Genomic DNA, 26598 nt, shown 5'->3' with positions numbered 1-26598 from the left:
GCAGGCAGCTGGCTGGCCCCCACCCTTGCACTCCCCCTGCGAAGGAAAGCTCTGCGCTTCCATTCTCACGCTGAAGCTGGAGAAAGTTGCAACAATCAATATGCTACAGTTTTCTTCCTCTGGGATCACTGTTCGTCTGAGAACCTGCATGTGAACCAGGATGAGCTAAGCACTTTTGGCTCGATTCGTCCTCATAAAACGTACAAGCCACCCACCCCCATTAGAACAATTTATTACCATCTTGACCCTGCACCCTCTGTAAGGTATTTCTTTCAAGTACCGGACCCTCGCCTGTGCTGCGAAACCCACCCAATACACTCCTCACTACCCTTAAACACTTTTACTACTATATATGCTTTTACTTGTACTAATGAGTTTGAAACCTAGGAAAAAATGCAAAACATAGCCTGATTCTTCTACATTCACAATAAGGTCAAGGCCTCCAATTAAAGCCACGAATTACCCAATTGTACTGACAATAATCATTGTGTGTGACTTATGTAGAAATGGGACAAGTAGCATAAAATGTTTTAAATAATTTGTTATTTAGTGTATAACGTATTAGCTTAGGTAGTGATCACAGTGACCGGACCCTGACCTGCTTAGAACACAAGATGTTTGACGTCCCTCAGCCACTCAGCCAACCAGGAGGAAGAGATGCCTCCCACCCCTACAGCACCACACCGCCTGGCCATTCGGGTCCATTTAGCATTTTTTGTTAGAGTTAATTTAATTAATATAAATATAAGTGTGATGTAACGAGATTTGGGAGAGTTTTTTGGGTTATTTCCTAGCTGGAGAAATAAACCATCCTTTGAACTCTTGCAGCCGGGTCTCAGTGCCTCCTTCCCCGACAAGGGGTTGTGTCAGTATTTTATTTTCTCTCACACGTAGTAAGCCGGGGAAGGGCACCTACACTATACACAGAAACAATTCACCATCAGATCCTCTCCAAGCCACCCTCCACACCTTTCATACCCCCTTACACTTCAATATCCAACTCCCTCATGGACGACTTCAACTCTGAAGTGCCCCCACCTGCTCTCGCTCTCCCCCATTCCTAAACATTCCAACACATGGGCCACTTTCCATCCCATCAACACAGACACCCTCATTGCCCTTACCACCGACAAAATGTGCACACTGGATGGAACATGCCCACCTTAGGCCGCATCCGACTGCACTACCGCACTGGCTCAACATCATCAACTCGTTCCTCACATGGCACTATCCCTTCTACACTCAAACTGGACAAATTTCACCCTCATCAAGAAAAATGTCCCGACCCCACGCTCACAGAAAACAACAGCCCCATTACTATCCTGCCATACATCACCCGAATCATGGAACTCTCCGTCATTACCCAACTGCAACAACACATGACAAACAGCCTCCTCAACCTCCTCCAATCTGGCTTTAGATTTGGACACAGCACAGACACTGCTACACCTCACACCCTTGATGACATCCACAAAACCACAGAGAAAGGACACACAGCACTACTTGTACTCTTCACCCTCTCTAAAGCCTTCAACACCACCAGTCACAGCATTCTACTCAAACCCTAGCTCAATGGGATAAAAAACTCTCGGGCACCGTCCTAAAATGGTTCCCTCCTTCCTCACTGACAGACCACTGTGACAAATCGCGGGAATTCATCCCCCCCCCGTGAGGCTAATGAGGTGAACCCACTCCGCAACACCCTCCCTAGGGTTCGAGGCTAGTGGGACCTCACCGGGAGAAGCTCCCCTATTGGGGACAAGGACTCCCATTCCTGTGAGGAACTCCCTAGAGGACATTGCAACAATACCTCTTCAAATCTATCTAGTAAAGAATTATATGAGGAAAATACCAGTATGTGTTATCGTCAGCAGGAAACTGACTATTTCTTTAACTGCCGAATCACCTTTTACTAAGATGAGGAGGCTGACCTGTAGAGCAGAAGAGAAGCCACTAAAGACAGAGACAAAGGAACACGGAACTGGGCCGGGGAAGTCCCACAGCTATGTAACATATCAGAGTGGAGGAGACTGGAGGCAGAGAGAGGAAGGCTGCAAGTTACCAATTGGCTTGCTCGCTGATACGGAGAAAAGGCTAGAGGTGCCATCTCCTATTACTTCTAGAAAGCAAGGAGTAGAAGACGACGTGCAACGTCTAGGAGCCACGCTAGAGAGAGAGAAGCCAAGCTGCCGGACATATGGCGCCTAATACTGAGAAAGGAAGAGAATGAAAGAGAGGTGGCGTGACCATAGCAAACTCATGGTGGACCCAGCGTCCCGAGAACAACACTGATACCACTCTGAAAATGCAGTACCAACCTGTACCTACAATACTGAAGAGCCAGCTTATGAGACGGCACAAATAGAAAACAATTGAAAGAACACGAGAGACCAACCTGATGAAACAGAAAGAACAACAACCCCAGTGACGTTATCCCTCACAACTACAGGTAACAGGGAAAATGGGAGACCTGGGATGGGGACTGAGAATCATTATTTGAATGCTCATACTCGTCCCAGTCAAGATTATTGACACATAGAATATTGAATGAGAATCATTATTGGAATGCTCATACACCTACTCGCCCCGTCAAGAAGAAATAATTAGAATATTGCAATATAGAAGAATGAATGAGAATCACTGTTGGAATCAGTCAAGATAAAGAAAGTATAATTAAAGAGAATAGACATAACAGAAAAGAAAAACCTGAAGGTCAGGTTGGAACAGAGGATAAGTTTAAAGGACACTGTCAGAGAGAAACCAAAGAATATGATCTATACAGCAATTAAAAGAGTCAGAGGGAAAATGATAAGTATTTTATCTTGGGAAAAGAGAAGAAAGACTATTTGTAAAAATTGCACTAAAAGAGAAAGGAACAGCAATTAGTTACCAAAGAGAGAAGGAACAAAGGTCCAATAGCACCTTGAATGAACTATACCAGTTGATAAAAACAGTCACCAGAGACTACTTGAAGATAGTTTATTGAACTGAACTTTATTGGCAGCAAACTCCTCAAGAGAAGGGAATGTTTCTAATCTAGGGGTATTTTCACACAGCAAATGCTTTTAATCTAGGTGTATTATTTAATCTAGGTGTATAATCTAGGTGTGTTATGCCACACAGTGAATGTATTGTCTCTGGGTGTATTTTCATGCAGTGGTGCATGTTTGAGCCTAGATTTATTTTTCACACTTCGTATGTGTGACTCTGGGTGCTTTTTCACACAGCATAGATTTTGAATATGATTTTCACTTGTCTGTGGTATATTGTGTAAACCTGTGGAGAGAGTGTAGAGAGCAGCACAAGCATTACAGGGAATTTGGCGTGAGCACAGCAGGTTAGTATTAGTGTGGTGGAGCATATCGGCAGACGATGGTTAATTTTTTATTTTTTCGGTGTCTCGGGGCAAAGCCGGCACGAGGGTGCAGCACAGTCACGGTACTCGGTTGAGGAGCATTTGAAATGCATATTTCCGTCACGCCTCTTTGCCGAGAGTAATCCATGACTGCCAGTGTGATACACGTTGGCTACTCCATCATAAAGGAGCTAACAATATTTGCTAATTCATATGCAGCCATTGATAAGGCAAAGGAATACCTGAACAGGGTGTTTGGGAAACACATTTCTGGAGGGGTTGGCAGAGGGAGGTGCTGCTCGGCCAGACCCATATACTTTCAATAGGTCCTTTAATGACAGAAGCCAGTGGAGGCAGGACGAGTGGAAACTCAACCCTTTCTTCCCATCAAGAGGAAGGGGAAGAGGAAGCGGCTGGCAGTGTAGCTGAGGTGAGAGCTGAGACTCAGATACACAGTGTGAAAGAGAGAGTGCCCGCGGTAATGCTTAAAACACTGGCATGACATATCATCAGATGCTTGGGTTCTAAATACAGTTCAAAGTTTGCAGGTAGACTTTCACTTCAACCCAATTCAAGAAAGGTGGCCAAACGAGTTGGAACAGATTGCATCGGATGTAGATTAGATTAGATGTAGAAATAAAGGCCTTGGCGCAGAAGGCAGCCATAAGGTGAGCATCAGATCTGTCAGGGAGTATCGCAAGCAATTTGTTTTTAGTAAGAGGAAAAAACAAATTGAGACCAGTTATAAACCTAAGAGAATTGAACAGCTTTGTACTCTACAGAGATTTGGAAATGGAGGGAATTCACCTCCTAAGAGACATTCGACAGCGGGACGACTGGCTGGTCAGGATAGATCTCAGGAATGCATACCTGACATGTGAGAAACCGAATGGTGTCTCACCTGCTAGTCCTCTGGGACTTATCATCCAGGTGGCCAGGACACGACCATCTCTTTTGGATCTAGTTCCTGTGAGTGGACCAGTGCGGGATGATCACCAGGGAGGGATTGGGGGTGAGCCAGCTGAAGGTGAGATGCAGCATTCCCCCCGTTTTTGTTCATCTACACCATCCTATTTTGTAGGATTCTCGAGGGCCCAACTCCCCCCCATTTTTAGACAAAGACTGGGCTGAGGAAGAAGGTGACAGAGTAACAAGACTAACCTAGGTACATCGTACTAGACATGTCCCGTTAATTGGGTCAGGCGAAGTCAGGCACTTGATTTCAAGTGCATACACCTAATACCAATTAGCTCTCCTCACACAGATGAAAGGCAACACCTAAAGACACACTATGAGCCAGGCAGAACACGAGTACGAGCAGGACTTCTGGGCGAGGACAAACCTACTGGAGAAGAGCAACGGACCGAGGGACAAGAGCAGCAGGTCGAGAACGCCAAGTATTTCCTACTGGAGGTCGTTGCCTCGGAGAGGCCACGAAAGACACATGGAGAGGGCCAGATCCCGCAAGTGAAGACTGCATTGTGTTTCAAGGATGCCAGCGACCCTCCAGGGGGAGCAGCAGAGTTGGGGAGGAGAGTCCAAGCCTGTGGTACTATCCTTGGCTTGTGAATTGGAAATCGTAAAGTCAAGAAAGAAATGCACACAGCCTGTGAGTTGGCAAGTGACATGAGAGACCAGTGTGTGTTAAAGAAAGTTTGAAGTGGCAACATTTTATTGCAAGTGAAGGCTGCAGGCATGTGGATGAGATGCGAAGAAAGGCAGACCTGTGAATAAAGTAAAAAGACAGCTGTTGAATCAGAGATATTGAGTAACAGAGTGGTCTGGCGAAAGGAAGTAGCCCACTCAAAAGTATCTGGAAAGGTGCATTGTTTGTAACGATAAAGTGAATGAAGTGCAAAAGCAAAGTAAACCAAATTACCTCTTAGAGAAGGGGAGAGTGGAAGTTGAATTTTGAACTATAAATCGAAGTTGTCCTGCGGAGGTCTATAAAGAAAGCCACTCTCATTCGAAAGTCTTCGACACCCGAAAGTGGTCTGAGCCACTAAGGGAGACCTGGACTGTAATAAGCTTGGGGAAGGGAGTTCAACTGTGTGCTGAAGAGGTCTGAGGCCAACAGAGGGGGACCCTTGTGAACTGTGTTTGAAGAGGTCTGAGCCCCTACAGAGAGGGAACTACATAAACTTTATGTTTAAACAGTATTTTGGATTTCTGAATGAGGGACTTTTATTTTATTTATATATAACGCGCCACAGCTCGCAAGCATCAGGGCGCGAGAAGAACATTAATGTGGAAGGCCAGGCAAGCCGCAATCCATGTTTTGGAACTGTTTAATGTCCTGAGAAGCCGAGCCAGAGTTTGTGATTCTGCCTACAAAGACCGCCTTACTCTGTGGGGTCTAACATGGAGAGGAGAGCTGATTTAGCTCCCTTCATTAATTTGAATGCTGATTTTTCTTTTGCATACAATTTCCCTCTATTTCAAAAAAAGGTAGCAGGCGCTCCTCTCCAGAAGGAACATGGCATGATAACCTGTTCTGAGATGAGAGTTTGCAGCACATGCTTTTTGCTCACTGTACCTTTCACAGATGGGAAATATCCATTTGCATATCAGTCTTTGTCCCGCCCACATGAGCAGTCCAGCATCGAAATGCTATGGCAATTCCTCTCTGAACAAGAGTACCAACAGCAACCCCATACACGTGTTTCAGCCTTGTTGGGCCTCATCAGTGAGGTGAAGCTGCGACTCTCTGAACACAGTGAGCAGGTATTCCACATCTGGTTGCCTCCAGGTAACTCAGAGTGACCAACCCCAAGTTCCTTACAAATATTTCAAAAAAAGGTAGCAGGCGCTCCTCTCCAGAAGGAACATGGCATGATAACCTGTTCTGAGATGAGAGTTTGCAGCACACGCAATTTCCCTCTATACATTTTTTTACAAGACATCGGGCAGGCAGTAGGTTTTTGTTAGCATAGGCCATTTTGATTAGACAGACTCTACTAGGAATGTTTTGTTTATCGTTTGATGGTTGAGACTACTCCCATCTTAGCTATCGGGCAGAGTAGCAGTTTCCCAACCCCAGAAACTTTAATAAAGGTTTTTCCAAATTGTACCCATTGTGTCAGTTTCATACTTGTGATACCAAACCTTCCCCACAGACAGTATGGATCACAATGGAACAGAGGACATTTCTCAGGTGCCGATGGAAGAAGAAGATATGGAAATTCACACGTTTGCCCTTCGGGCTAGCGTCAGCCCCATGGTGCTTTATGAAGTTGATAAAACCACATCATATCTAAGAGAGCAGGGGGATACGTCTGATTGCATATTTAGACGACATCTGCATAATGTGTCAAGAGAAGGAGGTTATCAAGAAACAGGTAGATTCAACTTTGTATCTGCTAGTTCGGTTGGGCTTCCTGGTAAACTGGGAGAAGTCCATTCTTCAGCCCAAACAGACCATGGAGTTTCTGGGGTTCATACTGGACACCTCTCGAGGTACATTGAGCCTACCGTTACCCAAGGTGAACGACATCAAAAAAGAAATCAGGAACACACCAACCAGGGAGAGGATGTCACTACGAGAGATACACAGGTTAGTAGGACGCCAAGCGTCTTCTATCCAAGCGATCTTCCCAGGACTGCTCCAACTACAGAGCCCTCCAGAGATTAGCGATTCAACATCTCAGGAGGGGCGTATCTTACGAGCAGAATGTGCCCCTATCGCAAAAGGCCAGAGAAGAGAGTATTCACATGGAGGCTGGCTCGTCCACGGACCGAGTAATAGAGTCCGATGCCAGCAGATGGGGCTAGGGAGCTGATGTGGGAACCTGAGGACAAGACGAAGATGGTCAGAGAAAGTGTTCGATCTCCATATCAACTGCCTAGAGCTACTTGCAGGCTCATTTGCAATGAAATTCTGGACACAGGAGAGAGCACAATGTGCATTCTCCTCAAGATGGACAACGTGTCCGCCGTATGATACATAAGCATACTAGGCGGCACGAAATCCAGGATGCTGGAAGAACTGGTGAAGGACTTCTTGGCTTTTATTCTTCCAGAGCAGAGCAACTGTGATGGCAAAATACCTGCCAGGCACACAGAACGAAATAGCCGAGAAAGAGCTACATGCTCCTCAGAGATGCCTGCGATTGGAAGCTGGACGAAAGAGTGTTCTAGAGATTGATGACGAGATGGGGTCCATTTCAGAGGGATCGATTTGCATTGAGTCTGAACAGACAGTTACCTTGTTTTTTCAGCTGGAGACCGGATCCCGAGCCAGAGGCGATGGAGATTTTTCTGCAGACTTGTGGGCCACGCTTGGAGTATGCATTCCTGCCATTTTCAATGATATCGAGAACGCTAGCCCAAGTGAGGCGGCAAAGGGGGGTTGATAATTCTGATAATGCCGGTGTGGAGGGGCCAGGCATGGTTCCCTCATCTACTGGGGATGGCATACGACAACCCAATTGCTCTGCCGATGCTGGACTGGATCATTCGAGACCATTCGGGGGACAGTCACCCACTGGTGAGATCAGGAAGCATCAGCCTCATGCATGGACAATTTCAGGGGCTCCTGGCCTAAGCCAGGATTATCGAGCAAGGCTAAACACATCATCAAGGAGTCTTGGGCTCCGCAGACCAGGAAGGCTTACAGGTGAGCATGGGATAACTGACATATCTGGTGCATGGAGAGAAACATGCATCCAGCTAGAGTAGAGGCAGAACGCATAGCAAACTTTTTCACGCAGATGGCAGCACAGTGCAAAGCATACAGGACCATTATTATAGCCCACTTACCGATATCAGCGGACACATACAGGAAGAAGGTCTGGCAGTAGGTGAGCACCCCTTGATATGCAGACTATTGAAGGGTTCAGACTGACCAGACCTCCTAAAGTGAAATATGACCAGATGTGGGATGTAGATAAGGTGTTGAAGATGTTCACAGCATGGACGGACAACAATGAGTTATCCGGGAGGGAGCTATCTGCAAAAATGACAATGCTTTTATGTTTATTATCATGCAAAGGAGTATCAGATGTGAGGGCATTAGAGGTTAATAAGAAATCACTTACAGCCTCAGGTGTAACGTTTTATATATCAAGGAGAACAAAAACGTATCTAAGAACAGTAATTTATGTCCGATTCCCGGGTCAGCCCAAAATATGCACAGTACAGTATTTACAGACATATATACACATGACAAAAGATATATGACCTCCAGGTGTATCAGAGATACTCATTGCTCTGTGGAGACCCTTCAGGGCAGTAGCTTCAGCTACTTTGGAAAGAATGAAGATGAGCCAAGCAGCCATTGATATTATGTGTTATGGCGCCCATTCTGCGAGAGGCGCAATGGCGTCTAAGGCATTTAATGTGGGTGCTCGACTTGAAGACAGCGGATTGGTCAAATGAGTCGATATTCAAGACCTTTTATTTCAAACCAGCCAAAAAGGTAACAATGTTGGTGGTAAGTAAGATCTGAACAAGCATAATCCGAGCCTCCGGGTCTTAACATAGAATTCAGATTTTCGGCACACACGTTATAAAAAGTCATAACTCTATTAAAGACACAGAGGCGAAGGATTATCCCACCCTGATAATCATGAGCAATGATAAAATAGTATGTTGTAATATATGATGCAAAAGATTACCCAGCCAAATAGACAAGATGTCTGAAATGCTTATTTTTTCTGAGGTTCCATGGCGGATAACAAACTGGAACTGGAGTTTGATAATAGTTCAGCGTTGACCGGTTGGGGTGCAAATGTTGGGAAGACCAGCGAAAGAAAGAGGAAGATTCTAAGATGATGGACAGTGTTTACGGAGGTGCTTACGAACTATTGGTGGAAAAGGTTCAAATGTTTATTTTATGGACCAATAACAATATGAACTACTAAAGACTCAAACTGCATTGCGATTTTTAGTTTATTCCAGGGAAATCATTTGAGGGGTGCCAGGGGTGGCAGGGGCTACCCTTGGCTCCCCCTCTGCTACCCCTAGACCTGTCCTTGCAACCCTGGGGCCACTGGACAAAGAGGCAGTCCCAAGAGCAGATGTCTGTGTTGCACCTGAAAAAGGCTGTTGTAAATGCAGCTAACTGTGCCACAGATTTCTTCACCTGAAATCTAGATCTCACTAGCTGGAGAAATAATAGGGATGCAGGAAAAACCATGAAGCCGCCATCACAAACAAGTTGGCAGTACATTAGTGAAGAATGCCTGAATGGTTGCATTCAGAGGCGGGCTGTCTGTGCAACTCATACCCAGTACTGTAGCAACAGATAGGCTCTGGGGGCAAGGTCTAGCTAGCTGGGAGTGGGTAAGAGCAGCCTACAGTATACTCGGTGACAGCACAACATGAACGCAAATCTCATCAGTGTTTCTCATCGTCTGCTTTACACATCCAGTGAGCCACTGGGCCTGTGATGAGAGGGTTGTGTCTCAGTGGCTTCTGCAACAAGTCCTGCCTGGGTACTGTGTGACCTGACCCAGATTTGCCAGACCTGCATTACAGGCCCACTAGAGATAGACGCAAGGTGAGATAATTTACATGAAGTTGCCCTCCGCCTTTGAAGTAAAGCATCTTCCTTAATCAATATATATATTTGGAAGATAGCTGCGGAGCAATGTAGTTCCCATTCAAGTGCTTATAAGCTGGAGGAGGCTGGCATTAAGCAAGATATAATGGACCAAAGAAAATAATAAAATGGGCCTTTCTAGAGGTGAGGTCATGGAGCTGCTGCTGCCGTTTACCTTTTCAAATAAAAAAAAATCACTGCAATTACTGGTAACTGCAATACATCCTTCCCCTTTATCTCCCATCTAACAAAATAAAAATGGTGGGTTGCTTACCAAATAAGCAAAACAGAAAGGTGATGGCTGGAATGTTTCATAACCATTGGCACAGGTCTGGGCCACCCTCCAGCCCATCTTTTTTCTGGTTGGACTTGTGTGGTCAATTGCTGTTTCCAGTCTGTGGGCAGACACTTGGCAGGCACTGGATGTCTGTGCTTTGGGATTTAGGCCTCTTTGAAATGCTCGGTTTACAGTTTAGCTCGAGTAATGTACAATAGTCCAGGCTTTTGTGCTGCATGTCTGCTTACATTTAAAGTCATTTGGTAATATGGACCTATACACACTAATATTAACGATACTTATGCTGGTACATTCCAGTATGAAATGTACATCATATAAGAATGATATAACCATATTTTTCTTATTGTACTGTGGATCAATGCTATGTGATGCCACTTCCTGTTTTGTCAAGACGTGGAAGGTCGAGTGCCAACACTTCTGGTGATATCACTTTGGGTGTGGTCCAGTGACCCCTTCCTGTGATGTCATCAGAGGTCACCGATCATGTCATGTCACTTTCACTACCCCTGGTATTTTGGTGAAATGACTCCCTGGTTTATTCGCTTTATTATTTCAATTTGGTTTTCTATTGTTTATGCTGCTGGAGAAAGTAAAGAGAAACATAATCGTTCACCTGTGTGTCTTTAATAAAATTATGACTTTCTATAACGTATGTGTTCAAAATCTGAATTACAACTGCCTAGAGAAGAGGAGGAGGGGGGAGAGGTGATGATGATGTGTGTGTGCACTGCAATACAATCTGTACTTACATAACTTTGATTTCTGAAGTCCACAAAAGAGTGTTTTACTTGTACTTGTACATATACATTGTAAGTTACTGGAAGGTCCAGAAATGTGTGACAGCTACATTCAGAGTAAATGAAGAGCTGTGTTTAAGTAACATTCTACCCGTGATGTCACTTCTTGCGATGCCACCTTATGCAAAGGTCCCTCCCTTCACCTGCCTACAAATCCTGGGACGGGCCCTGATTTGTAAGTACTTTAATCACAAGTTAATAAAACCAGCCTTTTTATACTGTGATGAGTTTATAAGGTTGGGGCAGGATTTGCGGCTATTTTGCCGAAAGGAATATTGGACTTGTGGCACAAGCTCTTTTTATTATCAGATACTCTTTATTTTTAACATACTAGTGCATCCATTATTTTCTCGTACGGAGGAATGGCTTATTTTTCCCTTATGTGATACGAAAGTGGATATTGCTGAGAAGGGGCGCCACCTAAACCGAGACCTTTCCTGTGCTTGGCCCCGAGGACATGCATGCTTTGCTTCTAGTTCTAAAGAAGCTGTGAGGACCTCTAGTAACAGCCTTTGGTACTGCATGCTTGTTCGTATTTCTAAATAAGCTGTCTGGCTTGAGAGACCTCTAGTAACTGCCTCCGGTACTGCATGCTTGTATTTCTAAAGAAGTTGTTTGGCTTGAGGGACCTCTAGTAACGGCTTCAGGTACTGCATGCTTGTATTTCTAAAGAAGACGTCTGGCTTGAGGGACCTCTAGTAACTGCTTCAGGTACTGCATGATTGTATTTCTAAAGAAGTTGTTTGGCTTGAGGACCTCTAGTAACGGCTTCTGGTACTGCATGCTTGTATTTCTAAAGAAGGCGTCTGGCTTGAGGGACCTCTAGTAACGGCCTCCGGTACTGCATGATTGTATTTCTAAAGAAGATGTTTCGCTTGAGGGACCTCTTGTAACGGCCTCCGGTACTGCATGCTTGTATTTCTAAAGAAGGTGTTTGGCTTGAGGGACCTCTAGTAACGACCTCTGGTACTGCATAATTGTATTTCTAAAGAAGATGTTTGGCTTGAGGGACCTCTAGTAACGGCCCCCGGTACTGCATGCTTGTATTTCTAAAGAAGATGTTTGGCTTGAGGGACCTCTAGTAACGACCTCTGGTACCGCATGCTTGTATTTCGGTACTGCATGCTTGTATTTCTAAAGAAGGCTTGAGGGACCTCTAGTAACGGCCTCTGGTACTGAATAATGCTTGTGTTTTCAAAGCTGATTTCAAAAGCATGTGCCTTGCCATGAGGGACCACTAGAAACAACCTCAAGTACTGCATGGTTGGTGTTTGGTTTGGGGGACCTCAAGGAAGAGCTTCTGCTACTGCATGCGTTTATACCCATTACCTCCATCCTCGTCGCAGTCCTTACCCGTGATTGTTAGGGAGAATTCTCATTCTATGGCTTATTTCCCTTACCTATAGAGTACCCCAGCAGCTTTGCTGGATTTGAAGGTTTTTTTTTCTCCTGCTAAGAGTGAGACTCTTTTTCCCACTCCTTGGCATTTTTGCTATGTGTGTTCTAGGCTATTTTTGTGTTTACTACTGGTGGCAGTGGTTACTACTGTAAATATTCGACCACAAATATTTTCCTATGGGATTTTCCCATTGTTCGAGGCTGCAACATTTTCTGTCAGCCTCTAACACACCGCCGGTGTATTTTAATATTAACTTTACTCCGGTAGGTTTTATTTGCCAGAACTTTAATAAAACTTTTTTCTCGTGTCTTTCTCTAAACTCCTAACCCAGGTCGGGGATCCTTTGTTCGTCCTTTTGGCAAGAAGCCCTCCTTTCGGCGCCACTGAGTCTGGGGTGGGTCCATTGTGTGGGAGGGGGAGCAGGACCACTGGACAGGGTTGCCTCAGCACCCCATGCCGCACTCTATCCTGATAGGCTGGAGGGTCTCCCGCCAAGGTGACCACTCCACTGTGTGAGTGACAGCTAGGCTGTATGAATCGGGATCTTTTTGCATAAAAGCAGGGTCCTGAGGACTGGAAGAGCAAGACGTCGCCACTGGAACTAAGAAGCCGAAGAGGAGAGAAGCCAAAGACATCTGCAACGACTGAGCCACCGGTGAAGCCCTACTGCAGCGTCTCCCCACTTTTGTCCACACGACGAGAGAAGATCTTCATCTGCAAGAGCCTTCTTCCCTTGAGCTAGTGGGGCCAACCAGTTTGCCAATCGCCTTCCCGGACCTGCCTTGGTTGAATCGCCAGTACCCTGTACTCTGAGGCCGGATAGCCAGGCACCAGTCCAACCGGACCGTGATTTAAAGGAGCATACCTTTTATTCGTCGGGCAGCTGCTTTCATCCCTGGGTAGTGCAGGTTTCATCCCTGGGTAACTCAAACCTTCCTCCACGACGAGAGCCTCTCTTCCTCTGCTGGATCCCCCGAACTGCAGGAACTACCAGGAACAACTGCCACCACAGGAGCCACTTCTTCATTTTAAAGGTACATTGTTCCACCAGGCCGCCCTGTCTGCGTGGTAGCGCTAAAGGTGTTTTAAATCCTTACCTACCTGTTGGGTTGGCCGCCCCTCTCTTTTAACATTGTCTTTCACCTTCTGCATCCACCTTTTTGAATCGTTAACCAAAGACTTGACTGCAGCTACAAGAACCTTTTGCTCCTGGGCCCTTGCCCTGTACCACTGACTCTGGCACAGGCCTATTGACTCTGGCTAAATTTGTTAGAACTGCCTTCTCTAGATTGCTTCTCAACTAGAACTGTGTTGGTTCACATACTTCTTCTAACCACCTTTTCCTTCCCACTTTTATAACCTGTGAAGTGCCATTTTGCTCGGTTTTCATTTAAGTATTCTTTATGCTAAAGTACTGCCTTGCCTAAACTGATTCACACACTTATGGGAAGTGTTGTTAGGGTGTGTATGAAGATATTTCTGTATAACTTGTGCTTTCCCTCCCTTGTAAGAAATTGCTAGAGTGCCATTTGTGTTTGGGATTCACTGTGCCGTTTTGCTCAGTTTTCACTCTTGCTCAAACTTGTCCACAATTTAACTAGGGAGTTGTGTATACTTTCTTTGACTGAATTTAACTTGCTTAATAACTGGGATAAATGTGTTTAATTAGAAGTGTGTAAAATAAATATATATATTCTTTTTAATACAAAGCTTTGGTCAGTGTTTCCTTGTGCCATAGTACTGAAGGCCTATTGTGTAAACCCTGAATACTACTCATCTCCCTCTTGAGATACGTCTGACTGCTTAGCCACAGCTACCAACTAAATATTTGTGGTGCGGACTGATACCAAAGGGGATTTATTGCTCAAACCTGTAGTCTTAATTTTCTGTAGTTCTCCCTAAGGGAACTGCACAGGATTCTGCCTAACAGCGATGACATCATGCCTTCCTAATAATGGTTTGCAAATATTACTATCCACATAAATTTTGGACTCTGTCCCTCCCCCTCTACCCCTACCTCTCCTATAGGGGATTGCACTTACCCACCATCCTCCTGGCACTTACCCACGATCCTCCTGGTTCGTGCTCTGTCCTTCCCATGAGTGGTTTCCAGGAGAACATCCTGTTGAGTTGGATTTTTTTTTAAACATTTGTTTATTTTTTATTAACGGTCTCCACATCTCCCCTTACAACCGTCCCTTTCCTCCAGCTAATTGGATTTATCCAATAGAAACTATACGCCAATTAGTAAGCCAAATTAAAAGTTTTTCTCGAATCAAAGGTTAATTTGCATCAAAAACTGTCAAAAAGAAGTACTTTGAGCTGAGCCAGATTGACTAAGAGGTCAGCGTTCTCCAGCTGCCTTGTTGCCAACAAGCTTTTGCTTCCTCCTCCCCTTGCTCCTTGGCATCGAGGCAGTAATATGTATAAAGATAACATAAAGCTAGACCGACACATTCCTGTGTGGATCTGTCTGTAGCACTAACAAATATTTTGCTTTCCATAATCCTTCTTTGGCTGAAGACACAATTTGATGAAAAATCTTTTTCTCGTCTTTCCCTCCTCCCTCCTGTATGCCTGTCAGCACTGCCTCAAAGGTAAGAGCCTGAGTCCCTCTAAGTATTTGTACTAGTGGTAAAAAAGGAGTTCCACACTTCTTTCGCGAAGTAGCAACAACACAAGAAGTGCAGATTGCTCTCGTCCCCTGCACAACCCTCTACAGGGCATTCTTTGGATCTGGCTAACCTCCTTCTGTGCATGAAGACTTTTAACGGGAGTGCATTTAACAGCAGCATCCAGTTTATATCTTTCTGTGTATTGGTTATTGTCGCTATGGAAAAAACGTTATCTAGTTTTCCACCTCCCAGGTTCCCCACTGGTTCAGGTGACTCCCTCCGTCTGATGTTTTTAATAAACTCTTTAGGTTCCACCCATACCTTCGTGAGAAGTTCTGCCGGTTGTACTAGTGGGAGAAATTTCTTGAGACTTTTATACAATACCGGTAAATCTAGAGCTTTGGGTAATCGATTGCTCCTCGGTATTATTTGGAATTTCTCTAGGGTGTTTGCTGTTGCGTATTTAATCATGTCTGCTTCCAAAGACTTTGAATGATTCACAGTGTTTATTAGAAATCCCACATAATGGCCGGTGAGGAATTGATCTAGGTATGGGACACCTCTTCCTCCCAGAGTCTTTAGTTTATACATTGTGGACCTTAGTACTCGATCCATTTCCGATCTCCACAGAAAATTAAAGAAGGTTCTCTGCAGTTTCTGAGTCTGTTTGTGGTTCGGGGGAAACACTAACGCTAGGAAGAGTAGTAGAGGTAAAAGTACCGCTTTCATCAACAAAACCTTTCCTTCTATCATTAAACTCCTCATCGCCCAGAGGTTTATCTTCTTTTGTACTTTTTGTGTTATATTGGACCACTGTATGCACCATCCATTTGTTTATTAAACACTAGGCCTAAGACCTTGATTTTTTCTTCCGTTTTGTTTACAGGGCAAGGTGTTAAGTTGTCCCATGCTCCAACTGTCAGTAACTCACATTTATGTGTGTTTAATTTAAAGCCTGCTGCTTTACAGAATAGGTCTGTTTGCTGTAAGACTTGATTCACTGATTGAGCATCTGTACACAGTGCAGTGACATCGTCCATATAGCCGAATGTCTTTGCTTGTACAGGTGTACCTGGGACTGGTGCCCCTTTTATTTCGATGTGCGCTCTGAGGCGTATGTGTAACGGCTCAATCGCACATATATATAGGAGTGCTGACAACGGGCATCCTTGCCTGACTCCCGATAGTATCGGTATGTGGTCAGTCAGTTTGCCGTTTATCCTGACCTGACTGAATACCCCAGAGTACAGTGTACTTATAATAAAAAAGGTTTTGAGCATCCCATTTTTTCCAGAATGTTCAACATGAACGGGTGAGAGACTCTGTCATACGCCTTTTTAAAGTCTAGCCCCAAGACTCCCAAGGATGTTCATCTGTCTTTCGCTGATTGCATGGCATCTCTTACAATAGGTAGGCTTTCGTGAATGCGGCGACCAGGTACTGCACATGTCTAGTCTGCATGTACAAACACTCTAGCGACTGCTCTTAAGCAATTAGCTATAATTTTTGCTAATATTTTGTAGTCTGCATTGAACAATGTTATCGGTCTCCAATTCATCAGGTCTGCTTTGTCACCTTTTTATGCAATAGTGTAATGACACCGTGCTTCATGGTAGGTGTTAAGTCTTGTGATCGGAAGCAAGTGTTAACCACGTCTAGGATTGCTGGTCCCAGTGTTTCCCAGAAAGTGATGTACCACTCACTGGGTAGCCCATCACTACCCAGTGTTTTTTCTCTTGTCTTTCCTTTCCCTTGTTTTATCCTTTGCCTCTGCGTATGTTGCTTTACGCACATCTTCTAGCGTAAACGGTGCTATCATGTCTTCATTTTGATCCGTGTCTAAATTGTCTTGAACGGGGCTCTTGAAAGCCTCTACTTGTTCTTCGTCCAACTGTTTTGGTGTATATAGGTCTTTGTAGAAGTCATGTGTGACTTTCAACATTCCCTGTACTGTATTTTGCAACACCTCCTCAGAGTCTCTGAACTCAGTGGGCATAAGCCTCTGGTTTTGTGCTGCTTTGAAGAAAAATCTAGTACATTTTTCATTCTCTTCAAAGTCTTTCACCCTGGAGTTGAAAATAATGGTTTTTCCTCTCTCGTGCATCCATTTCTGGATCTCGTTTTTAATTACGTCTAAACCTTCCACTATGTCTACTCCCATTTCCTGATGTTTATGTAAAGTTTGTTGTCTACCCAGCAAAATTCTATGATCCTTTTTCCTTTTCCTAGCAGCTATCTGTCCGCTTTTTGTGAAGAACTCTTTAGTCCTTTCTTTTATGTCTTCCCACCATTCCTGTGTGGTAGGGTACAAAGCTTGCTCCGAGACCCACTCTTGTAATAAAGGTCTGAATGTATTACATATGTCCTCATCATGTAACAATTTCACATTTAGCGACCATGAGTGTTTAATTTTTGGTGGGTAATTGTCCAAGGACAATTCTGCTGATATCGGGCTGTGGTCAGAGAACAAAGTTCTTGTGACCCCCATTTTATTAACTTTAAAGTGACTAGATGCCAAGATAAAATCTATTCTGGACTGCACTGAATTGCTATTGTCCCTGTAGGTTAGAGCTGTTCCTGGTGCATTATTCACTGCATGTGTGTCTGTCAGTTTGAAATCTTCAATAATTCCTTTCAGAGTTTTGGATGAAGGGTCCTGGTTTGCTGATGCAGCTGGGGTTCCACTTCTCACTCTATCCTCTGGACACAAAGTGCAGTTGAAATCTCCTAAAATTATGAGGGGGTTGTTCCCTGTGCAAAAGGTGCGCAGGGTTTGAAGCAGAGTTCAGCACTCCTGTTTTTTTGCCTCTGCATAAACACTCAGAATGCTATGCTGTATACCATGCCATTTAAATGACACTTGGAGGATTCTTCCAGGGATCAATTCCACATGTCCTATTTCTGACATTTCATTGGAATTAAACAAGACTGCCGTGCCTGCGTTCTTGTTTATATTGGACCCTGACCAGATGGAAGGTCCTTTACTCCAGTCTTTGCACCATTTTGTGTTCATTGCATCCCAGTCCAACCCACATTCCTGAAGGCAGAGGATGTCATAAGGCACTGTTGCCAAATAGGAGAACAAGGCTAAGCGTCTTGTTATGCTGTTAATACCTCTTGTATTAATTGTCACTATTTTTAAGACCCCCATTATAATTTTTTTGTGGATGTTGTTCTCGTCTTTCCTTTCCCTTGTTCTTGAGCAGCTTCTAACTCTGTTGGCTTCCTTTTCAATTTTTTTTAAGGGAATAGGAGTTCTATGTAAGCTATTTGTGCCATCCTCATCAGAAGACGATAAGGAGGATGAGTCACTTAGCCTTTCACTTTGAGAAAAGGATGTTTCCCCTGTCCCTTCAGTAGTTTGTGTCTGCAACACAGCAAATGGGTCCCCCCCCCATGGGCGTATTTAGTTTGGTCTTTGAACTTTTATTCTTGAGTTTTTTCGGTTTAGGGACCTGCAACTCTGTTCCCGTGTTTTTTGGGTCTCTAGTCTGTGTTTGTTCATTTGCTATCTGCGCAGCTTTCTGAATATTCGTTCGGTCTGGTGTAATGGACAACCTGAGGGCTTCTACTGAATGCTCCTCTGATGTTGTCTCTTGTATCATCTCTTCTACAGGGGATAGAATGGGTGTGGAGTCTGAATCTTGTCCTGTGTGTACTCTGCTTCTGTTCCTCCCGTGTGAGACTCTTGGTCCATCTCTCGGGATTCAAATTGGGTCTCTGATACTGTTTGTGAGTTTTGTTTGCTTTTTTCATTGATGGTATCGAAGGGTGATACCATTAATGGCGGTGTAATGGGGGAGTAATTTTCCCTGCTCTGTGGGTCCGCCTGCTGTGTCTCTTTGGTTTTTTTGCATTTTGTTCTCGTTTCTTGGCTAGTCCGTATTTCCTGATTTTCGCCATGATTTTGGTTCAATTTGGCATTGTTTTGTTTTTCATTCTTGTCTTGAGCAATTCCGCCTGTAGGGGTGCCCCGTGAGCATTGTCTGTGTCCCCTTTGCTTGGGTCGGCGCTGTGATTATGCGTGCTTTTCCCTTTTTTCAAATGCATGGGTAAAGCTGAATCAGCTGCACTATATTCTTCACTCATACGGGGCGCACCTATGCAGTGCAAATCTTCTTGTGCTTCAATATTTAGCTCTTGCGCTGTCTGCTCTGCCGTCCGCCCGATTATTTCTGTAAGTGGAGTGCCTTGCGCCATTTCTGCTACGATTCCTACATTTTTCGTGGCGCGGCCACCATTTTCTTTTTCTTTGTTCACTCGGCTCACCTCCTCCAGTCTCCTAGGGCCCACTGGAGCGCGTGATGAAGTGCCCTCGTCTCCATCCAAATTTTCTTTGTCATGTTCTTCACCCTGCGGCTCATTCACTGGGTTAGCCGCTTCACCTAGGTTCATCTCTATATTACTAATGTTTATATCGTCCGCAATGATTTTACTCGGCTTTCTTACTTTTTGCGCATATGTGGGTTTTCTATTTGGGCATATATCCTTGTAGTGCCCGCATAGTCCACAATCTTCACATTGGAAAGGCTTGTCACAACTGTTGGTTTGATGCTCTCTGCTTGCGCAATTTCTACAAGCGTCTTTTGGGCATTGTTGTTTCAAATGTCCAAAGTTCCTACAAAACCTACAAAAAAGAGGTTGGTTTGGGTAAAACAGATAGCCTTTATGTTTATTAAAATGCACCATCGCTGGCCCCCCTAGCCCATTTGGGTCTTTTTTTAGGACTTCTTTGAAACGTCTACACCCATTGAAAATATTGAATTTATTCTTCAATGGGGAGCCCCCTTTTACTTGTTCACAGTATAAACCTAACCAATTAGCTATTGCTTCTGCTGTAACAAAGGGGTTATACATATGCACAGTCATTGGAGTTTCTTGGCGCACGTGACATAACTCTACCTTCACTCCATTCAGAGCTGGATGTGATATTTTAGAGTTTTCATCTGCTGTAATGGCAGCTTGTTCTTCAGTAAATGTAAAGTCATAAGTGTTGGCACTTCTGTGTTCTGTATGCAGAATAAGGTGTCTCTTTGGACTTTTAACACTTCAAATAGTATAGTTTTCACTACATAGTCAAAATCTTTTTCCTTACTGTGTTTTGCATCAACAATAATTCTTATGGAATTTCATAATTCTGTAGCTGGAGGTATTGTCCTTTGTAAATTCTCCATTGTAACTCTAAGCAATAAGGACAACGCTGCAGCTTGTGGAAACACAACTTCTTTATTTGAAAACTTAACACGTTCTGAATCCCTTTTCTCCTCCCCACCCCCACGTCATCCGGCACGTGGTCTCGGAGCCTGTCTTAAAGGGACAGAGACCATTATCACTACCCCCGGACAAATGTCCCAACATCCACCTAGCATTCTTCTACCAGGCAAAGTGGTTTCCGGATAGTCCTGTGCGGCCGGGCATTGCTTTCAGCGCCCGAGGGCAATTTAGGTCCCTCCACCGGGCCCAAGTTATGATAAGTGGAATCTCCCAGAGGAATCCACGTGGCGTTTCTGGACTCAGGATCTGGATCAGGTAGTGAAGGTCTATCATTCTATCTCTTGACAAAAGTTTTAAACAGGGAACTGTTTTGTGTCAATTCTCGGTCCTCGCAGCCGTTATCATGGTTACCTTAATCGCTGTGATGTTCAAAGGCTTCGGGGCGAACCGGCCATCCGTTTTCTTCGAGATTGCTTGTTGCACCAACACATCATCCCCCATGTGGAACTCCTTGGGCGTAGCCCCTCTTCTCACATCTGTCTCTTTAATTTCACCTCGGTGTCCCATTGTATAATCTCTAGGTCAGCATCCTGCTTGGGAGTCTCACGATGCGAGTGCTGACTCCATACTGCACCATGAGTTCAGCCAGGGTTCTATTGGCGCCTCGTGTGGAGTATTGCGGTAATCCCACAGCAGCCGACATAGAGCCTGGTGCTGGTCAGCGCCCTCAATGCGGGCCCTCTGCATGGTTTTCTTAATGGAGGCCATGAACCGCTCGCCCATTGCTTTGGCCTCTGGCCACCAGGGGGTGATTTTCTGGTGGACAAACCCCATGTGTTTCGCAAAGGCTGTAAATTCATGTCCACTGAATGGAGACCCGTTGTCGGACTTGACTGTATCAGGGATACCCCACTCACTCAAAACTTCGTCGAATATAGCTGCGACATCAGCAAACGCTGTGGATGATGTTTTCTTTACAATGGGGAATCTTGAGTGTTCCTCTATGAACAGTAGAAGATACTCTCCTGACTCAAGGGGTCCATAGAAGTCGATGGCAACCCTCTCCCACGGATGCTCAGGGATGTGTGTTGGTTGGAGCGGTGGCAGTGCCTCTCATGGCTGTGCACTAACATGCCATGCAATTTTTCACCCATCGGTCGACCATTGATTCCAGAAAGGGGAACCACACATGGCACTGAAGCTGACGTTTTGTGTTATCAGCCCTTCTGTGTCCCTCGTGAGCTGTCCTAATCACTGCGGCTCGGAGGGTCGCCGGATTGACAAGGCGACACCCTCTCAGTAGCATTGAGTTGTCCTTCTCAGCCAGTTCTGTGTGTATTTTTGCGAGTTTTTTCCATTTCATCCCTACAAACCCGCGGGTGGTTTAGCGCGGCTCACCGATAGTGCCTCCATTTGTTGTTTACTGTTAGGCTGATTGCCAGTGCCATGGAGGGGTCCGCCGCGGCAAACGACGCAACGGCTTGCAGCGATATGGCAGGGGGAAGTGCATTGGAGGCCATGTAATTAATGTACTCGGTATCCCCGGCTCTGGAGACAGGATTGCCCGCCGGTTGTCTGGATAGATAATTAGCCGTTTTTTTTCACCTCCAGGCCTGTGAATGATTTCAAAATTATATTCTTGAAGCCGAATGCCCCAGCGTTCTATTGTGGGGGGCATCTTGGTTCGAGGGTTCCCGAACAAGGACAGCAGTGCTTGATGGTCGGTGATCAATGTGAAGCTCTTCCCTATCACAAAATTGTGGAAGTGTTTGCATGCCCAGACGTTCACCAAGCTTTCCTTTTCAGCCTGGTAGTAGGGAGTCTCAGGGGGGGCCAGCGCCCTGCTGGCATAGGCAACAATGTGTCTGGGGTGCGAATCGACTGTTCGTCTGGGCTAGTATAGGGCCGAACCCCACTGGACTTGCATACACAACAATTTCAGTGTGCCAGCCTGGTTCGAAATAAGCAAGCCGACGGGTTCCTGCCAGGGCAGCCTTGATGGTGTCAAACACCCCCTGGCATTCGGCCGACTACATGAATACAGTGTCCTTCTACAGAAGTCGTCGCAGCGGCTCAGTGACCGACGCATAGTGCGGGATGAACCGAGCACAGTAACCTGTCATTCCTAGGAATGACTGGACGTCAGCCACTTGCGTTGATTCACAGAAGTTGGAGATGGTGTTGAATTTATCTGGGTCCGGCGTCATACCATCTGCGGAAAAGATATGACCAAGAATTTAAGTTTGGTCTTGCTGAACCGGCACTTGTCTATGTTCAGCGTTAGGCCCGCTCAATGGCAGCCTCGCACATTGCAATCAAAGTGACATCATGCTCCTCGTGAGTCTTTCCAAAGACAAGAATATCATCACTATAGATCAGGGCCCCTCGTACCGGCCGGATGACCTGTCTGATTGCCTCCTGAAGAACTTCAGCAGCCGATGAGATGCCAAAGGTGAGGCGTTTATACTGAAAAAGGCCATCATGGGTTGCAAATGTCGTGATGCCCCTCGACTCGGGGTGTAGCTCCATCTGGTGGTAACCTTGGTTAAGGTCTAGTTTGGAGAATAGTACCGACTTGTTCAGTTGGACGATCATGACCTCAATGTGAGGTCCTGGGTGGCACTATCTCTGAATGGCGGTGTCGCCATTCGCATGTCTACACAGAGTCTCAGGCGTCCCCCTTCCTTAGGCACAATCACTAGGGGCGAGACCCACAGGGGCTGCATGTTCGTTCGTCATCGAGCGCATGTGTCCATCAGTGTGACTCGGGGGTGTGGTCGTCTGTATGATGTCTCCTTCCTGGACATGTATATCAATGAGCCCCAGGCAGGATGCTGTGTGGAAACTCAGCAGGCATCACCCTTTGGTAGGGCTCCGGATCACGTGGATGACCGTAGTGTTGGACAATCCTTTGTGAATTAGTTGGCGCTTGAAGTGCCCAATGGAGTGGAGGGGAAGATCCGCACCCCACTGGAAGATTCTGGAGTTGTTTGGGTCAGTGTTGGTCGGTCGGGGTCTTGTAGGAATTCCTTTTCTCCCATAATGTTGACAGAAACACCAGAGTCGACCAGAAAGCAGAATTGTCTGCCTCCGAAATTGACAGGTATATTTAGTGCCTCTCTCGCCTCTCTATGATCCAGAATGAGGTTAACGTATTCATCCTGGGGGTACTGGTCGTACAATGTCGCATTCATATGAATGTCCGTGTATCGCTGGCAAATTCTTGGTGATGCGCGGCTGATGTGGTCCATCGTATTCATCGCTGAGGTGTGGGCCTTGTTCACATGCTTCTGCATCTTGTAGGTATTCCTCTAGTTAGTGATCTCTCACCACCCTTACATATCGTCTCTGCCCCTGTTGGTAGGGGTGCATCTGGAAGGACGGGTTTAGCGTGGTCCGATTGTACCATCTAAACTGCGGTTAAGGTGGTGTCCGTGGATTGAGAAATGGTCTGCCTTTGGCAGACTGACTGAAAGTGGCCCTCTCTGACACAGTTGCCGCACCTCTGGGAGATGGCAGGGAGAGTGAGGGAACGCCATCCCGCAGCTCTACCACTGTCTTTGTGTTTTCGGGACAGTCTGGTGCCCTCCTGTGGCCCCTCTATCACCTGAGCGTTGGCTGGTTTGCTGCACCACTGCAATGAGTTCAGACTTATCTGGTTTGAAGCTGCCACCCCGACATCGAGGCCGCCTGTGCGTCCACCCTTTAAAAAATTCTGGCCATCTTGCTGACTTCATCGATGAAGAGTGGCTTCTTCAGTAGATGTTTCTTTAGAATTTGGGAGAAACATCCTTCTATTACCCTCAGTCGTATTGCCTCGTCCAGTGAAAAGCTGTGAAATTGGCAGTGTGAGCCTTTGACCCTTAAGCGAGTAATTAACTCATCAACTGTTTCTTCTCCCCGTTGAGTACACTGATTGAACATATAACGTTCGCAGTCGCGATTAAGCTCGATCATAAGTTTCTTGTTGAGGGCAGTGATCAGTGCCACAAAGTCTGGCTGTTCCTCCGGGGGAATCGTTTTTATGAGCGTCTTGAGTTCGCTGCCAGCGATGTTAAGAAACATGTTCTGCAGATTTGGAGAATTTTCTTCGCCTGCTGCCTTGATGAAGTTGTTGAAGTCATCCAACAATTCTACCCACCACGGGACTTTGTCTGCCTGCAGGGTCATAGAATGGAGAATGGTGGTGGCATACGCCACGCAGTGACTGTGGACCTTGCAGGGTCTGGCATGGCAGGAGGTTACGAAGCCGGTGCAGCCAGTGCATTCATGGTGGCAAGCGCGGCGGTGGAGGTATTCGCATATCGTTGCGTTTGAACTCACTTGGGCAGTGATTGGCTGGCAGGGGCAGGGTAGTCCCTGTCGATGTAAGGTCGTTTTACATTACCATGGGCCTAGCTCTGGCCTGCATGCAGCCCCTTGTCCCCTAGCGTGGGCTGGGTGAGCTTGTTTTCCCAGCCAGTCGTCCTCTGCAAGTGGCGGACTCGTGGCCTTGGGTGGGATGTGCCAACAGGCTGTCAACTGTGTTGGGTCCTGATGGAGGCTGGACTGTGTGGGTCCAGGGGATACCACGCGTTTATGTATATTATAGTTTTTTATTCTCACTCTTCACCCCGCTGTTGTTGGTGGCCCAAGGGGAGAATCTCGGGCTGCTCGCGGTATATATTAGGAGGCAGAGGAGGCTCTGCATATTGTCACTGGGGGGAGGCACCCACCTGCTGGGCGCATGTGTCACTGTGCTCCTGCACGTGGAGCGACTCAGATGCTGGCTGCTGTCAGATTGCAGCGCGGCTCTGGTCACAGTCAGCCGTGACAGGCCCCCCGCGTGGAAAGTTGAGATGCTCCCTCCTCAGGAAGGTTAGGCCGCGAGCTGCGACATGGCAGGATCACCGTCAGCAATGGAGAGTGCATCGGAATCGCATCATCGGAGGACGCTGGGATCAGCGAACAGCCTGGCGGGATCACCGCTGAGGAGGAGGAGGAGGAGGAGGAGAAACTCCGGGCCACGGGAGAATGGCCTCATCGCCAGTTATTGAGCTGCAATGGCTCCAAACAATAAAGACGCAACGCTGGAGCTTGTGGAAACACAACTTCTTTATTTGGAAACTTAGCACGTACTGAATCCCTTTCGCCTCCCCACTCCCACTTCATCCCTCACATGGTCTCGGTGCTTGTCTTAAAGGGACAGAGCCCACTAACACAGATCTGCTTGTCCTCCTGCTGCTGTGGTCAACTGGGCTGTGGGCAGCATGAGAGATGATCTCCTAATTTTGCCTACATTGGTATTGAGGGTAGTCGATTTCCAGACTATGGACGACCCCCTGGGGAGTAGGGCATCTCCAGGACAGCCTGAACTGGGCCAGGAAGTCATGGAGGCCTGGGTACACCCCTTTGTTGGCTTGCTTATGGGGCAGACATGCTGATGTTGGTGGCGGCGGCTTGGAACGGCATGGGCGTGCCCTTGGTATTTTATACCTTGAACCGAGTTTACAGGTAATGCTGCACCGAAGCGTCCGTAACATCAGCTCTGTGTGCAGGACTGTTGGGGGAGTCGATCGTGGCATGCATGCACAAGGAAGCCCACGTGTTCCTTCCCACGAGGCGGCAAGTACATCACAGCTGTTAGGAAACACGCTCCGCCGTGCTGATCTTCAGTGCACTCATTCAGCAACATGTTGAACACTGTAGTTATTTTTTCATTCGTTATAACGACTGCATACCGTTTTATTTGGGGTGCTCTAGGCTAGTTGCTCCGGTTTTAGATCTTGCAAAAGTACCATTGCGGGCATGCGTGTACTGTTCCCCTGCTCTTCTCTTTAGAGGGACATTCGCAGCCTGGCGATCATTGCTGGGACCAGGTCTCTGCAATGGTGAGTTTGTATAATTGAGCACATTGATTGTGTCTGCTACCCAAGAAGGGCACGGCGCGCTTGGGAAAGCAGTTTGAGCCTTCTCCTTCCTTCACTGACTCCTTGGACTCTCCTTGCTCTAAATGGGCCAAGAGGAGAGATCCAAACCTACTGGACACCTGAAGGACCTCAGAGACTTTTAGGAAGTCCTCAGGGAGAGAAAGAAAAGGAGGCCGCAAGACAGCTGGTTCATCAAGGTCATCAGAAAAGAATATGGGAAAACCGAGGTGAAGAATCCTGGATGGGGACACCCTAAACAAGGCTTTGGGCATATTTACACAAGTACGAAGTTTAAAGATACAGCTCTGGCAACTGAAAAGGATACTACGGTGCAGTAGTTTGAGTAAGACATGAAGGAAGGCCTCCATCTTATCCCAGCTTTCCATACGAACAGAAAGACCCAGAGCAGATCCCTTTTTGCCAGTTCATGAACAAACTGTATCTTTTGGGGACAGAGGAGGACACGCGTC

The 26598-nt window shown here is 46.1% G+C and overlaps 1 protein-coding gene across 2 annotated transcripts in view; it reads right to left on the bottom strand.

The window, feature by feature from the left end:
• ARMH1 (armadillo like helical domain containing 1) overlaps nt 1-26598 on the bottom strand; it is a 743351-nt gene that overhangs the window by 81887 nt on the left and 634866 nt on the right. The window lies entirely within an intron of this gene.

The sequence above is a fragment of the Ambystoma mexicanum genome, chromosome 1q (genome assembly GCF_040938575.1).
Source record: "Ambystoma mexicanum isolate Mex_15411 chromosome 1q, UKY_AmexF1_1, whole genome shotgun sequence".
NCBI lineage: Eukaryota > Metazoa > Chordata > Amphibia > Caudata > Ambystomatidae > Ambystoma > Ambystoma mexicanum.
The sequence above is the reverse complement of the archived record's forward strand: the minus strand, read 5'-3'. Positions and strand labels throughout refer to the sequence as shown.